Source organism: Bos indicus x Bos taurus, chromosome 15 (genome assembly GCF_003369695.1).
Source record: "Bos indicus x Bos taurus breed Angus x Brahman F1 hybrid chromosome 15, Bos_hybrid_MaternalHap_v2.0, whole genome shotgun sequence".
NCBI lineage: Eukaryota > Metazoa > Chordata > Mammalia > Artiodactyla > Bovidae > Bos > Bos indicus x Bos taurus.
In genome coordinates, this window is record NC_040090.1 from 9902694 (window position 1) to 9920076 (window position 17383).

General features: G+C 45.6%; 1 long non-coding RNA gene across 2 annotated transcripts; it reads right to left on the bottom strand.

Annotated features, from left to right (window-relative positions):
- Positions 1–6060: 6060 nt before the first annotated feature.
- On the bottom strand, positions 6061–14240 carry LOC113905387. 2 transcript variants are annotated; one of them, XR_003514656.1, is made up of 4 exons: positions 12723–14240; positions 11875–11940; positions 7841–7913; positions 6061–6100 (listed from the first exon to the last, which is right to left on the bottom strand). It is a non-coding gene; the product is annotated as an uncharacterized LOC113905387 (long non-coding RNA). The 2 variants fall into 2 exon arrangements; XR_003514655.1 differs by lacking the exon at positions 6061–6100 and adding an exon at positions 7286–7460 and having other exon boundaries at positions 12723–14239.
- Positions 14241–17383: the final 3143 nt, after the last annotated feature.

A 17383-nucleotide genomic window follows, 5' to 3' on the forward strand; every position in this document is an offset into this window, starting at 1 on the left:
ATCTCAAAGTCCAGTGTCATCTAGATCAGTTTAGGTGGGTGCTTTTAAAAGATACAAATTCTCCTTAGAAGTTGTGATTTAGCATAATTGAGGTTCTGCGTTTAACCAGCTCTCAAAGCGATTCTGCAGAGAAGGCAATGGCACCCCGATCCAGTACTCGTGCCTGGAAAATGCCATGGATGGAGGAGCCTGGTGGGCTGCAGTCCATGGGGTCGCTAAGACTTGAACACGACTGAGCGACTTCCCTTTCACTTTTCACTTTCACGCATTGGAGAAGGAAATGGCAACCCACTCCAGTGTTCTTGCCTGGAGAATCCCAGGGACGGGGGAGCCTGGTGGGCTGCCATCTATGGGGTCGCATAGAGTCGGACACGACTGAAGCGACTTAGCACCAGCAGCAGGAAAGCGATTCTGATGCAAGGAAGCCCTGCTCCTGGGTGTTCTCCTCAGTCCTGGCTCGTTGCTTGGTCACATGTGGCCTTTTCCTTTTAATTTACATCTGGTCTGTACTTGGCCTTTTTGGTAAACCTAATCCAGAAGCTCTTTACTTGCTCCTGTCAGTGACAGCAGCTCTCCTATATCCCGGGGTATACTCCTAGTCTGCTGAGTTTAGCCCTAGCACCTACTATTACCAGGAGAGTCCAGACCTCCTGGGAGGCGTGAGATTGTCTTTCCAGAAAGGTCTCTCTGGTCACCTGCAGAACTGCAAAGCCAAGCACAGCTGTCAGTTTGGGATGGGTTCTAAGGTCACTCCTGGTATCGACATAAATCACCAGAAACACCCTGGGCTAAATTAGCTAAGTCGCTTCTGTCGTGTCCAACTCTGAGACTCTATGTACTGTAGCCTGCCAGGCTCCTCTGTTGATGGGATTCTCTAGGCAAGAATACTGGAGTGGGTTGCCATTTCCTTCTCCAATCATGTAAATTTCAAAACCAAGTATTAAGAATATAAATAACTTCATTTTACTGAGAACTACTTACCAGAGGCCTTCTGCATGGGTTTTTAGACGTCTAGAGCTATTTCCATGGGGCTGGGAACATGAACACTGAGGTGAAGGGGTGTGGGGGACACAAATCACAAAGGTAGAATGAGCTTGTGTGATTTTGGAAATAGGCCCGTTTCTTCTCGGAACAATCAAGCATACCTTCACTCTTCACAGCTGAGGATGCTCTATTGCAAAACTCTAGGGGAAAGTCAATGAAAGCGTTGATAAGAAAGCAAAGAGCTGCAGCCATTTATACATGCCCCAAGGACTTACTGAGTGCCTACTATCTGTCAGGCGGCCCAGGAGATACCATGGTAACAAAACCAGGCATGCTGTCTGTTTTCATGAGTCTCAGAGTCTACCAGGGTAGACAGACGTGAACTAACTAATCAAATAAATAAACAGTGATCAATGTCAGCAAGTAGACAGTCAATGGTCAAAGTCATGGACCCTTGGGCAGGGAGCTAACGGTCAAGGAGCACTGATGAGGGCTATGACACAGAGTTGCTATATGTGCAACCATGTCCCAGATGGTCCAGAAAATAATAATCATACTGATGTATGTGTGTGTATATATATATATGGATAGATAAATCAATGAATAACATGATAGAGCAAATGATGTAAAACGTGAACATTTGGGGAATCGGGGTTAAGGATGTACATAAGTTCTTTGTACTATTTTTGCAACTTTTTTCCCCTAAATCTGAAATTATTCAAAAATTAAAAGCTTTCCAAAAAAAATCAAGAAAAACTTCAACGCTGCCCTCATGCCTGTTCTGGGGTAGAGGGTGCTCAGAGGGAAGAGGAAGGAGAGCGATCTGAGGTCAGATCTTAGAATTGGCACACCGACCCCGGGGCTGTGCCTCCATGCAGACAGAGTCGTTTCCGGCTGGCAGGGAAGGGTGCTGACAGTGAGAAACATTATTTCTGGCCCTTTTCCAGCGCGGGTGGAAACGAGAGGAAACAGTGAAAGCTCTGTGAGGCCGAGGAGCTCGTCCCTGAGGACTGGCGCCGGGGAACGGCAAATGAGGCGTGGGCAGGAGGTGGGGTCCTGGCGGCCTCTGTGGACCAGCAGTGCTTGCTGGGCACAGCGGGGGCCTCTGCCCAAGGCTCTGCCCCACCACAGGGAGGGGGCACAGCGGGGGCCACTGCCCAAGGCTCTCCCCCACCACAGGGAGGGGGAGGGGGCGCTGGAAGGGGCTGGGAAGAAGGGAAGGGGAGAACTAACACTTGCCCGGCACCTCCTCTCTGCCACGCGTGGCTCTGGGTGGTTTACCTAGGCTACCTCGCTAATGCTCATAGTAAGTTTTGAGATAACCTCTGCTATTATCCCTCATCCCATGGAGATGTGGAAATAGAGGTTTAGAGGCGTAAGGAGAGAGATTCTGTTTGGGGCAGTCTAGGGGAATAGATCTACTGACTGACTTTTATGCTCAAAGCAATTTTAAACAGCTGGTCAAAATAATAATTTTTTTAAAATTAATCAATGATCTCACAAGAAAGTATGGAAAACTCAGGAGCCAAAAAAATAAGTGAAATCAGGAATCCAGAGTGGTGGACAGGGCAGGAGGCTGCCTTTCTCCTTGAGGGCATTCATTTGTCAAGTCATACGAAGCCTAGCTTTGGTTCTCATGGGCTGATAGAGATGAGAAACAAGAGTGAACGCCCAGAGCCCACGCAAGACGGGGCACCGCTAGAAGACCCCAGCCTCACACAAAGCTTGAGCTCCAGTGGCATCTCCACCAGGTTAGGGAGAAACTAAAGGCAGAACTCACCACTCACCATCCCACTAAAGCCTGGAAAGAAATCTTAGCACTGAGTGGAGAGGAAAAAGCATTTTCTAGAAGATACCATAAGCCCAAACTGACGTTAGGTGGTTTTGAAGCTTGAATTCACATTCCCTGGTGAAACTGAAATATTTCAAGCTGAAGTTTTAACGTATCCACCCAGAGATTTGGGAATGAATGGAGAAGCAGGAAGAAGCAAAATTTCTCTTCTTTTCCTGGATATTCAAAAGTGAAAAGGTAAACAGAAAAAAAAAATAATAATGTGGACTCTAGGATATTAACCAAGCACTCGAAAATGTAGACTAGCAAATGCAAAGATTTGCAGAAGGTGTGAAGATGAAGTACAGCAGAAATTGCTTGGTGGGGGCTGGCAGAAAGTTGAATAGCGAGCCAGCCCAGGTGTGGCCAATCTCCAAAAACTCCAGCAAAAATACTTTACCTTTAGTTGAGAGCTCATTTTAAAGAAGAGTTTCTCAACCTCAGCGCTACTGACATTCTGGGTACACAATTCTTTGTCATACGGGCTGATACATTATAAGATGTTTAGCAGCGTCCCTGGGCTCTACCCACTAGACGACAGAAGCATCAAGGCCCACGCCAAATTGTGGCAACCCGAAATGTTTCCAGACATTGCGAAATATCCCCTGAGGGGGAAAACCACCGCTGGTTGAGAACCACCGGCCTAAAATAATAAACCTAGATCCCTTGAATTCAACACAAGCTGCATACAGATGTGAGAAGCACAGAGGAGAGACGTCGAAGACTCATTGTGGTCTGGTGGGAGGTGGAGGGAGACAACTAACACACAGAGAAAATGGCATAACATCGCAGCGACAGCAGCCCTCAGCAAAAGCGAGCCAAACTACGCTGCCGGAAGAGCCTTCTACACGCAGCTGGGGGCATGAGAATCCAGCTCACTCAAGGGATGACATTTTTTTTTAATTGAGTGAGCACAGGAACAATACAAAGACCCTTCACAAAAGGATGGGAAATGCCATTAAACCTATCAGTAAAGAACACTGGCCAGGACTTCCCTGGTGTTCCAGTGGTTAGGAGTCTGCCTGCCAATGCAGGGGACGTGGGCTCGATCCCTGGTCCGGGAAGATTCCACAGCTGCAGGGCAACTAGCCCTGTGTGCCACAGCTAGAGAGCAGTGCCTACTTGCCAAAACGAGAGAAAGCCCACGCACAGCAGCACACCCAGAGCAACCAAAAATTAATTACCTTTTAAAAGCCGTGTTAACTCTTAAAAAAAAAAAAAATTGGCCAGAAAAAAAATGTTACCACAGGACAGATGAAAAATTTGACCAAACATTGCTTTATGAATTAACAGATCCTATATAACAACCATTCCAACCAGTCCATTCTCCTCACAGAAACCAGAATCATCTTTTAAAAATGCAAATCAGGCCTTGTCACTCCACCAGGTCGGTTTCTCTAAGCTAGGGCCCCCTTGAGCCTACAGAAGGAAGAACCTGATGCCCCCATTTCTTCCTGGGGACCCTCCCTCTGCATGGGTCCTGCCTGCTCACAGCGCAGAAGGAACCTTTACACTGAGGGAAGCTACAGAGACCTAGAGCTGGAGATGCGCGTGGGATGGTGGGTGCGGAGCAGGGAGGTGAAGGGCCTTCCGAGGCTCTAACAGTGGTTGTAGAAGCAGGCTTGAGCTCTGCATCTGCAGTGTAGGTACACTTAGCAATTTTAGTACATTGAGAACAACTGTGACGGTCAAGAGTCTGTCTTTTGGACAAAGCTTTTATGAATTGGGGTGTTCATTTGTTTTAATTTTTTTCCCTAGATTAGTTTTTTAAGTTTATTTTTCATTGAAGTGTCAGGTCAGTTTATTTCTCTTCCTTTGTTCTTGTCTTGTTGCAACAAAAATTAAGAATGACGAACTAAAGGGTTTAAAACAAAAGCCAAGTTATAGCTCAGTTCAGCCCAAGGAGACAGATCTTTTATTAGACAGACACTTCAAATACATGGGAGCAGGCCAACCCCAAAGGAGTCGTCTGTTTTATGAATTAACAAATCTTAATAAAACCATTGCCTCTGTGAGGGAAGAGCACAAAGCAGACATCTAATCAGGCAGTGAAGAGATGGCAAGACAACGAGGAGAGGCGAGACAAGAGCTGGAGGAACTGAGGGCAGAAGCATAAGGAAAAAGAAAATAACTTCAGAGATGAGGAAGCAGTCAGGAGGAGGACCTAGACACAGAAAGTAGAAACAGACGGTATAAACAGGGAAAGTGAATAGAATAAGACAAAATGTAGAAAGTGTTTTTTTTTAATGAGAGAAAATGATAAATATAGGAAAAGGACATGAGAGAGCCAACATACACATAATTGGAGTCTCTAGACAAGAAAAACAAAACAATAAAATACAAAAAAAAATAGAACTAAAGGAAACTTTCTTGAAATAAAAGATATAAATTTACGTAAATGATACTATGTGTACCAGAGAAAGTTCACCTAGAACTGAAAATTCCAAGACTCCCTTAATAAGATTATTGGACTTTAAAGATAAAGAAAATATCCCGTGAGCAGACAGGCCCCCCAGAACAACACTCATTAAAGGATAAAATCAGGCTAGCCCCAGCAATTTTCAATGCCAAAACAGTGGCACAATACTCATGGGATATTTAAGGGAAAACGTGTACGCCAAGGATTTTATATGCTGTCAAGCTGTTCCTCAAGTATAAAAGCTCCAAACATTTTTTAGGCATGCAGGAACCCAGGGAATACTGTTCCCATGATCCCTTCTTGAGAAAAACACCAGAGAACAAACTGTAGACCACCAAGTGGCGACTAGGGAAACCACAGCAAAAGGACCAGGAGCAAGCACTGAATATATTTAAATGTAGAGCAGCGACAAGAAATGCGGACATCTGAGTGTAAATTCACGTATGCCATGACAACATAGAAATGACACATCTAATAAAAAATGGGGTGGAGGAGAAAGAGAAGCTATGTTCTCTGATGGTCCTGTCTATCTGTAGGAGCTGGGACTTAAAGATCATCACACACTGAGAAATCGAATAATATATTTAACACATTTATTATAACATTTAATAATACAAATTCAGTTCAGTTGCTCAGTCATGTCCAACTTTTTGCAACCCCATGGACTGTAGCATGTCAAGCTTCCCTGTCCATCACCAACTCCCAGAGCTTGCTTAAACTCATGTCCATCAACTCAGTGATGGCATCCAACCATCTCATCCTCTGTCATCACCTTCTCCTATCCTGCCTTCAGTCTTTGCCAGCATCAGGGTATTTTCCAATGAATCAGTTCTTCATATCAGGTGGCCAAAGTATTGGAGCTTCAGCTTCAATAACACAAATATAAACATATATAGAGATCATTTTGCATTGTGTTGAGAGAGAAATGGGGAGGTGGGAAATGTACCAATTTTTCATTGTTCATTCTGGGATAGTGATAGATACTGTCTATATAGAACTAAGTGTTCTATATATAACACTATGATTATGAAGGTAAACACTAGAAAAAAAAAAGAAGGCTTCCTAAATAAGAATCTTAACTGCTCTGACTGGAACTCCCAGTGCAATACCGAACAGCAAGGATAAAAGTAGGCATCCTTGTTTTGTTTCTGAACCTAGTTAGGGAAACTTTTGGTCTTTCACTGTTGGGAATGATGTGAGCCATGGGCTTTTCATAAATGTCCTTTCCCATGCTGAAGAAATTCCCTTTTATTTTAGTTACTGAGCGTTTTTATTATAAAAAGCTATTGGATTTGTGGAACTAGCTTTGCATTCCTGGGATAAATCCCATTTGGTCACGGTGGTGTTGTTGCTCAGTTGCTCAGTCGTGTCCAACTCTTTGCAACCCCATGGACTGCAGCACGTCAGGATTCCCTGTCCTTCGGCATCTCCCAGAGCTTGTTCAAACTCATGCCCATTGAGTCAGTGATACCATCCAACCATCTCATCCTCTGTCGTCCCCTTCTTCTCCTGCCTTCAATCATGGTGTATAATCCTTTTAATGGGCTGTTGGATTCAGTTTGCTAGCATTTTGTTGAGAATTTTTGCATCGATATTCTTAAGAGATATTGGTATGTAGTTTCCTTTACTTGTGGCGTTTTGTCTGGCTTTGGTATCAGGATAATACTGGCCTTATTGAATGAGTTAGATAGTGTTCCCTCCTTTTCTAATTTTTGAAGGTTTGGAGAAGTATTGGTATTAATTCCTTTTTAAATATTTGAAAGAATTCAACCGTGAAGTCATCTGGCCTAAAAATGTTCTTTGTTGGAAGATTTTTGATTACTGATTCAATCTCTAGTTATACGTCTGTATTTAAACTAATTAAAAAATATATATGTATTCAGATTAAATCTCAAAGTAAAATTAAAATCAACCCTTCACTGTACGCAAGGGCGTATGGGGCTTCCCTGGGGGCTCAGATGGTGAAGGATCGGCCTGCAGTGCAGGAGATCCAGGTTCGATCCCGGGGTCGGGAAGATCCCCTGGAGAAAGGAATGGCAACCTACCCCAGTATTCTTGCCTGGAGAATTCCATAGACAGAGGAGTCTGGCGGACTACAGTCCATGGGGTCATGAAGAGTCAGACTTCTGACTGAGTCTGAGTCAGACTTTTGACTGTTAGTCAGACTGAGAGACTAACACTTTCTTCAGCAGATGCAAGAGATATACCGATAGAAAGAGGTTGAAGCTAAAAGACAAACAAAGGCATTCTAGTCAAATATGTAATAATAATGATGGCTAACAGAAGTCATTATCTCATTATCAAACAAAGGACAATTCAGGCCAAAGCATTAAAAACAATGAAAAGGAGTTAAGCTATGTATCAGGGTGCCACTCAAATGCAGATATAACTATTATAAATATCTGTGCAGCAGATAATCCAGCAGCTCCATTCACCAGGACTAGTTACAGTCATACAAGGAAAATCAGAGCACGTGAGAAGTCAGACATGGAAATTCATCTCTCTCATGGTGGTCTCAGGGGCAGAAAAGCAAAGATCATGTATTCAGTAAGGCAGCTCTGCTCAACACAAAAGACTTACAGAAGAAATAATTTTATTTTTCTCACCTGTAACAGTCCAGGATGCTAGACAGCTCCACTCACTCAATAGTTCATGGACCCACATTCCTTCCACGTTTCCCTAAGACCACAAAGCAACATCAGCTTTGTAGAACTCAAGTTACCACCGTATCTAGGTTGCTTCTGGAGGGAGCAAGGAGAAATTGTGGAGCTGACATGCTCATAATCTCAGACCTGGGTCTGTAAGTGGGAAATACTACTTACATTCATATTTTATTGGAGGAAACTTGTCACTGGATAAACCTAAAGAGAGTGGGGTGAGCTGGTAGTGGCCCGGCTTCATGCCTAGGAAAGTGGACAGATCTCAGGGGATCACTAGCAATCTGTGCCAAAGCCCATCCCTCTGGGTGCCCACTACCCCATGAGGAGGACACCCTCAACCATCCTCCACGGGCCATACGCCAAAGTCTGTCCAGTTACAATACTGGCGATCCCTCAGTGATACACAGACCTCTCCACCTGGCCCAGATATGGTTCCTTGTAGTCCGATGGCCTGGAAGCCAAAGACAATTTGTTTGTCCCACCCTCCTGACCAATAGGCAGGAATAAAACAGAGAAAGGAAGACCACAATAAAGACCTCCATCCAGAGGACAGAGCATGGACAGTACACAGTAGTCCCAGGGCAGGGACTATCAGGGCCCCGACCCAGCAGTGGGTGCTCTGTCTGCTCTGAGACAGTCTTCTTTCTCTTCTGCCCCCATCGGAAGTGGGTGTCAGAAAACATGTCTTCCTTGAGAGCTGGCTTAGGGCCTAAACAACTATGAGGGAAAAAAAAAAAAAAAAACAGTTTCCTGGAAGATGTATGAGAAGTCAAAGTCTGTTTCCAGGACTTCCCTGGTGGTGTAGAGGGTAAGAATCCACCAGCCAATGCAGGGGACCCAGGATCGATCTGTGGTTCGGGAAGATGCCACATGCCACAGAGCAGCTAAGCCTGTGGGCCACAGCTACTGAGCTCACGATCTAGAGCCGGTGAGCCACAACCAGTGAGTCCCTGTGCTGCAGCTCCCGGAGCCCATGTGCCTAGAGCCTGTGCTCTGCAACAAGAGAAGCCACCGCAATGAGATGCCACCGCAATGAGAAGCCTGTGCCCCGCAATGCAGAGCAGCCCCTGCTCACTGCAACTAGAGAAAGCTTGCTCACGGCAACCGAGACCCAAAACAGTCCAAAAGAAGTAAATAAATAAATATAGCAGTGTGTGCATGTCGATCTCAGGCAAGGGTTAAAAAAAAAAATCTGTTTGTTTCCAGTCATCTCCTAAGCCAGTAACCACACTTGAAGCTATTTTCTCACAGAATTCTCAAGTCGGCTTCATCTTTTTGCTTCTGGGCTCCAGCCACACCTCTTTCCTCACATAAAGGCAGCTATTTGGAGTCCTTCCGAAATAAGAGGTTTGCTGAGAAGCCTTGGTCTGATCCCTGCCTTGGGGCTGGACGCCTTGAATGAATGTTTTGCTTGACAGACAGTCTGAGAAAGGCTCTGAGCCATGACTGTCAGATCTCCTGTGGTTTGGGTGACAGAAACAGATGGCTTTTTCAACCCTGTGAAGCCCCTACACTTTTACATGTTTCTCCCTTTCATCTTGGCTTGAAATCTGCCCAATATGTGTGGATGTCATCTCTTTTCTTCGAATATCTTGCTAAAAGTAACAGGGAATGACCAATATTCGCTAACAGTCCAGCTCTCTCCAACTTCTCCTTAAGTTACAGCCGTGGCAGGCACAGAACCTGCCTCTCAGACCTGCAGGAAACAAATTCACCAATGATTTGGCCAGGAGCCCCCAGCTTTCCAGCATACAAACCCACAACATCTGTGTTCCTGCCACCTGCCCACTGGGGTTTCGGTTACGGCAGTGTCCTACCCATGGTGCCAGTTTTGATTATTCGTTAGGGTGAGGACTGGGGCTTCCCAGGCGGTGCTCCTGGTAAAGAACCTGCCCGCCAATGCAGGAGATGTAAGGAACGTGGTTCAACCCCTGGGTCAGGAAGATCCCCTGGAGGACAGCATGGCAACCCACTCCAGTATTCTTGCTTGGAGAGTCCCATGGACAGAGGAGCCTGGCGGGCTACAGTCCATAGGGTTGCACAGAGTCGGACATGACTGAAGTGACTTAGCATGCCGGCATGCACAGGGTAAGGATTGCTGCCTCTGTGGGTATGTGTGTGTGTGAGAGAGAGAGATAGAGAGACACAGAGACATAGAGAAAAGAAATGACGACTTAAAGAACCAAGTTTCTTTCTCGTGTAGTAGAAAAAGGTAAGCATTCCAGGCTGAGGTTCCTTCCAAACGTCTAGTCCGCCACCTCTGGAGCTGTGTCTTCATCAGCATGGTGGAAGCTGAGCCACCACCATATACAGATTTCAGCTGACAAGTAGAAAACAGAAAATGTGGGAGAGGTGTCAGCCAGTCAGTTCAGCCGCTCAGTCGTGTTCGACTCTGCAACCCCATGGACTGCAGCACACCAGGCTTCTCTGTCCATCACCAACTTCTGGAGCTTACTCAAACTCATGTCCATTGAGTCGGTGATGCCATCCAACCATCTCATCCTCTGTTGTCCCCTTCTTCTCCTGCCCTCAATCTTTCCCAGCATCAGGGTCTTTTCAAATGAGTCAGTTCTTCTCATCAGATGGCCAAAGTATTGGAGTTTCAGCTTCAGCATCAGTCCTTCCACAGAACACCCAGGACTGATCTTTAGGATGGACTGGTTGGATCTCCTTGCAGTCCAAGGGGCTCTCAAGAGTCTTCTCCAACACCACAGTTCAAAAGCATCAATTCTTCAGTGCTCAGCTTTCTTTAGACCCCAACTTTCACATCCATATATGACCACTGGAAAAACCATAGCTTTGACTAGATGGAATTTGTTGGCAAAGTAATGTCTCTACTTTTTAATATGCTGTCTATCTTTGTCATAGCTTTTCTTCCAAGGAGCAAGCGTCTTTTAATATATACAGTCATTAGACCTAAATGTAGAAATGGCACAAAAGTTTCTACCTACATTCTATTGGATGGAACTTAGTCTCATGGGCACACCTATCTATAAAATCTGGTAAATGTAGTCTAATCCTATGCCCAGGTAGAATAGTAGAAGAGATTACAGTGAATATCCTATTTGTCCATATCACAGACACATAGTAACATACTAACATTATAATTTATTGGGCAAATCTGACATGAAAATTGTAAACACATTGTATTTTCATGTGACCACGGAACTTTCACAAGGTCTTTTTTCACAAATAATCTCAAACTTTCCAGAAAGAGGAGTACTATGGAAAGCATTGCCTGGCCACAATGAAATTAAAGAAGAAGAAATTAATAACTATATCTGAAAAAATAAATATTCTTCTGCATGGAAAAATTTTAAAGTGTTAGTCACTTGGTCGTGTCCAATTCTTTGTAACCTCATGGACAGTAGCCCTCCAGGCTCCTCTGTCCATGGAATTCTCCAGGCAAGAACACTGGAGTGGGTAGCCATTCCCTTCTCCAAGGGATCTTCCCAACCCAGGGATTGAATCCCCATCTCCTGCATTGCAGGTAGATTCTTTACCATCTGAGCCACCAGGGAAGCCTAATATTAAACTGATAGTTAAACGACTTAGATCAAAAAAGGAAATACAAACTAAAACTACAGTATTCCCATAAAAGAGTAAAAATGAAATACAGTTACAGGAGTAGTTGGAGGAAAATTTATGGCTTAAAGATCTACATAAATTTTTTTAAAGGGTGGAGAGAAGAAGAGAAGTAAAGTTAGCTTCCAATTCAAAAAATTAGGCAATAAGTTGAAAAAAAAGACAATAAATTGAACCAAGGAAAGGAAGAACTATTAGAGATAAAAGCAGGCATTAATAAAAGTTATAAAATAGAAAACATTACATAACCAATATACAAACACAAAAGCTAGTTCTTTGAAAAAAAATTCAATAGCAAAAGGCAGGTGAATGCAAATACGCACAATAAGAAATGACTGGGGGATCCCGCAGAAATGGAAGAGATTAAGAGGTTCACATGAAATTGATTTGTTTACCTTATGTGCGTGAACTTGATAACAGATGAAATGGATAATTTCCTCAGTAAAAACAATAGGCAAAAGCTGTCCAAAAGAAATAAAAACACTTAAACAGATCATTTCTAATAAGGAAATGGAGAGCTATGTCAAGAGTTATCAATTTCAGGTAGCACCAAAAAAGGAAAATTCACAGCCTGATGTCATTTGTAAAAAACAACCTAAAATACCTAAAGAAAATACCTAACAGAATCCAGCTGCATGTTAAAGAGCAATACATCATGCTGACATAAAAATATTCCCTTGGACTTTAAGGATGGTTGAGTATCCTTAAAGCAAATCTATTCATGTAATTTATTTTATTAATTGATCTAGGACGGGGAAAAAAAATCATGGTCATCTCCATTGATGCCAAAAAGGCATTTAATACTCACCTCCATTATTTATAAAAGCATTCAATAAAATAGAGATTATTGATATTTGCTCTAAAGGATCCTTTTGAGTCTTGCTTTAGGATTTGTTGCACAAGACCAGAGCTGTTGTTGTTTAGTCGCTGAGTCGAGTCCAACTCTTTTGCTACCCCGTGGTCTGGGGCCCACCAGGCTCCTCTGTCCACGGGGTTTCCCAGGCAAGAATACTGGAGTGGGTTGCCCTTTGCTTCTCCAGGGGATCTTCCCGACCCCAGGATTGAGCCCGGGGCTCCCGCACGGGCAGGTGAGTGCTTCACCCCAGGCCACCCGGGAAGCCCCATGTTTAGGGTCAGGTTAATTGTCCCCGCTACTGAGGCAAGCCCTTTGGAGTACTCTTTCCAATGCCCTGAGAATTAGGAGGTTTTCCAGTCTGGCTGATAGAACGGGTGTTATTCTCACCTCTGTGTGAGCACCAGGTAGGGTTTCCGCTAATCCTTTCTGGGTGTTTCTCTCCCCAGCCTCACACACATTCACTGATCAGGGCTCTGTTGGATCCTGGAGCAAGACCCTCTGCAGACATCTGGAATTCATTCTTTTGTAGCTCTCTCCTCTCGCACACACTGCCCTGCCAACTCGAGACGCTTTGGTCTGCCCAGGCTGTCAGCTCCTGCTTCTCAATTCAGGGAGTGTGCCAGGATCCATCTAAGTTCCTGACGCTTCCTGACCCGCAGTCTTGGAAGTCTTTCAAAACAATGATCCAGAGCGATGCAAGGCTCACATGACTTACTTCCTATGTCAAGAATCACTGTCCTTCACTGCCTGATATCTAGCGACTTGAAAACTGCTTTTTCATAAATATTTTGTCTGACTTTTTTTGGCTGTTTCAGGCAGGAAGTTAAATCCAGTTCCTGTTGCTCCATCCTGGCCGATAGCACCAAAGCTTCGGGTTCTGCAAAGAAGAAAGAGAAGCGCAGGCAGCACCCTCTGTGTAATTTGCATATCATCTGCATAATATGAAATACACAGAAAGACCCCATACCCCTACGTCCGAGTCCCTTGTCCTCTCTTCCCAACTGAGGAGAAACATACGGCAGAGCCCACCCAGAGAAACCAGGGCTCCCCTATAGTACCTGCAACTTGGCCTTTGTCCTCTTGCTTCACCAAGAATGTGGAAACATTTTCTCCAGGCTACTGAGCCAAGTTTGTGCTGGTTTTCAGTTATCTGAACTGTGCTTAGACAGCCAGTTCACCAACTGGTGCCTCCACTTCCCATCTTTGCAAGAGGGCTAACTGAGCAGCCTTATACAGCCTCAGAGAATAGCATTCCAAAGGCACTCCATGCATACGCAGACTTCTAGATTCCCTAACAGATGTGCTGTTCTTCACCTTGCTTCTTTTACATAAAAATATATCTTAAGGACTTTTCCATATCAGTTCATAACCTTGTTATTTTTTTGCTGTTGCATATTACTCCATTCTTATGAATGCACCACAATTTATTTAACTCTACTGCTAACAGTTCCCAGTCCTTTATTGAAGCGAAACATGCTTCAGTGAGTTACTCTGTAAATACAGCAAGAATTTTTTTTTTTTTAAAGCAGGTATTGTGTGGTAGCCAGGCTCCAAGATGGCTCCTTATAATCCTTTTCTGCTGGGATTCACACCCTTGTGTAATCTTCTCACATACAGGCTGGTCACTTGCCCTGGGGAAAGCCAGCCACCATGTCATGAGGACACTCAAGCTGCCCTCTAGAAGAGACCACAGGGAGAGGAGCTGAGGCTTCCAGCCAATGGCAGTACCAATTTACCAGCTGTGTGAGTGTGTCAGCTTGGACCCTCCAGCCCTAGTTAAGACCTCATGTGATTACAGCCCCCAACTAACGTCAGACTTCAGCCTCATAATTGACTCCAAGTCAATACCACCCAGCCAAGGTGCTCGCGAACACTGACCAGAGACCTCATGAGAGATACTAAATAATTATGTTGTTTTACACCAACCACCAACCTTGGGAATAGCTATTGCAACAGCAATAAAGATTGGAACTGGAAGTAGGTACTACCATAACAAAGACCTAAACATTTTGGAGTAGTTTCAGGGCTAGGTAGTAGACAGAAGTTGAAAGGATCTTAAGGACAGTCTTAGTAAAAACTTAAAGACTCTGTTAGGAGAAGCCATATTTCAGAAGAGCTACAGACTGATGCCTTGGTGTGCCTTCCATTTTTCTTATATTTGAACAAAAAGGTCTATATCAATTATCCTATGCTTATTCTACCATTGTATGTTGGATGTGTGATGGACAAATAATTTGTCCCCATGGTCGACATGTCTTCAGATCAAGAGGAACTATAGGTTGGGGAGCTGTACCTCAGGGACTGTACCTAATAAGCCTCATTGAACTTGGATATAATTTAGATGAGATTCCTGAACTTTGAGATGATGCTACAATGGGATAAAAGAGAGTTCTAGGTGAAGGTTCTTTGTTTGCTAGGACCATCCTTCCTGCTGGAAGGCTGATGTGATGCTGGTACTGTGGCAGCCATCTTGTAACCATGGGGGGCGGGGGGGGGGCGGGGAACGTTGTCAAAAATGGCAAAGAACATTGTCAGAATCTGGATCTCTTATTTTCCCCCTAAGCCTTATTCATCTTTACTGCCCAGTCCTTAACACCTGGCTTTTTCCCCCTCTGGAAATGGAGAAAGTGGCTTAGCTCCAGGTGGCTTTCTGATGCTCAGATCTGCCTTTCATTAAGCCATGTCTGGTTGTATTTCCTATCCTTGAGATACTCTTTGAATCTGGGTCTTTGATGGCATCACTGAGCCATTCAACCCTCCTTCAGATGTCTTTTCTACAAACAGTAACTATTGTCTTTGTAGTTTGAGCCATCACCACTCTGTGCTACATTTTTTGAAGCCAAATACAACCTAGGGGACTCAGAGTCAGTATTTAAACCCCCATGGACTATAGCCTGCCAAGGCTCCTTTGTCCAGGGAATTTTCCAGACAAGAATACTGGAGTGGGTTGCCATTTCCTTCTCCAGTGGTTTGCTCCAACCCAGGGATCAGACCTGGGTCTCCTGCATTGCACGCAGATTCTTTACCATCTGAGCCACCAGAGAAGCCTCTTTAAACCCCCACTTCCACCCCAACTCAAGTTGAGAGCTTCTTCCCCATCCTGAACTGTTTTATAAATGTCTGTGTGTGTGTGTGTGTGTGTGTGTGTGTATGTCCCTATCAGACTTCTTTAGGGCCAGGGACCAAGCCCTGCAGAGGGCTCTGCAAGTCCTGGTCCCACACATGGGCTACTCACTGATGGTTCAAAGAAGATTGGGCATGGCCAGCAGCTTTCTGTGGGATTACATTCCATAGCAGACCAGAGAACAGCTAACCAATAAACCTCAGAACACATAAAACAGCCAATAAAATGGGTTTTATGGGGCATGGATCTGGGAGTAACAGGCTGACAGGGTCTGGCCTTTCCTGGAATATCACAGGTTCAGAGCCACGGGGACAAGGGTGGCTCTGTCAGACTCCTCTGCATGAGATCAGAGGGAAGGTCAGAGGTTTCCTAAGGGCCAACCAAATCTACCAGAACAAGTTCTGGTGGGGGCAGAGCAGGCCCATGGGGCAGTGCACATTGGCTGGGGTTCCAGCCCACATCAGGTTGGCTCTCAGGCTCTCGTTTTGGGTTTGGCATGAATTATTCTGCACCAAACAGCCCAGCCCAGGGTTTCTGGGACTCTACCCAAGGCTGGGAGAGAGGAGCTGGAGGGAAGTGCTGTGCCTCTGTCTCCCAATCTTTACGGGACAGGGTTACAGGTCTAGTCTCGGTCCCTGCTGCCTGCCCACACGTCCCCCAGGGTCAGGGTTCTCAGGCTGTAGGTGCTCTAAGGCGATCCATGAGGGTCTTTGATAAACTTCAGCAATCGAAGCTGGGAGGGCTCCAGGGACAGAGGGGAAGTGATCTGCCCGAGGCCACAGGTCAAGGAGCAGAGCTGGGTGAGTGTATGGTGACTCCTGAGCCACTTCCATTTCCCCGCCCCCACGGCTGGACCACATCGGGGGTGGGAGGATGGGGATTTTCCTACTGTGGGAACACCTGCTCTGATCAGTTTGGTGGAGGGCACCCTGCACTCCCACCCCGGCTCTGCTGTGGACTGAGGAAAAGTCCTCTGTATTAGTTAGATGAATCCAAAGAGACTCAAGAGGAAGGCAGTGGTTTAGAGAAGACTGGAGTCCATTTCTCTCTGAGAACGGTTCATTTTGAGTCCACATTCCACCTCCTCAGGCAGCTCCCGGTCCTGTCCTGAGGTGTCCAGCACCTCCCTCATGCTTGGTCACTGGCAGGCCACAAGAATGCCCACATTTATCTTCAGGGGATGGACGAAAGCCACGTGCCCCCCATCTTAAGGCCGAGGCCCTCTGTGGCACGTGTCATGGGCTCGCTCCTTCTGGAGCACTGGGGCCCTGCTCAACACGAAGAGGGGAGACTGCAGCCTGGCCCTGTGCCCGGGAAGATGCAGAAACAGATTTCATTGGTCTACGGGCAGCCAGTATCCACTGCTCACCTGGCCACTAGGTACCCGTCCTTCCCACAACAGAACACAGGCACACCCTTTCTGAAGATATGGATCCCAAACCCCCATCTGGTTACACTTTCAGATCAAAGTGCAGGAGACCTGGGGAAAAAGGAAATCCTCTCCAGAGCCCCACATGACTCCTCACGGTGCACGACAGAAACTGTGAGATAATTCGTCTGCCCCTTTCCCACCACCCCAGCCTCACCTCTCCCCAGCTGAAACAGAGTAGTGGGAAACAGGAAATAGGAAAACCGCAACACAAACTCCCATGTGGAAAAGGGAAGAGGGAAACATTCAGAAGTGGCTGGGGCGTGCATGCTTGTGCTAAGTCACTTCAGTCGTGTCCGACTCTGTGCGACCCCATAGATGGCAGCCCAACAGGCTCCCCTGTCCCTGGGATTCTCCAGGCAAGAACACTGGAGTGGGTTGCCATTTCCTTCTCCAATGCATGAAAGTGAAAAGTGAAAATGAAGTCGCTCAGTCGTGTCCGACTCTTAACGACCCCATGGACTGCAGCCTACCAGGCTCCCCCATCCATGGGAT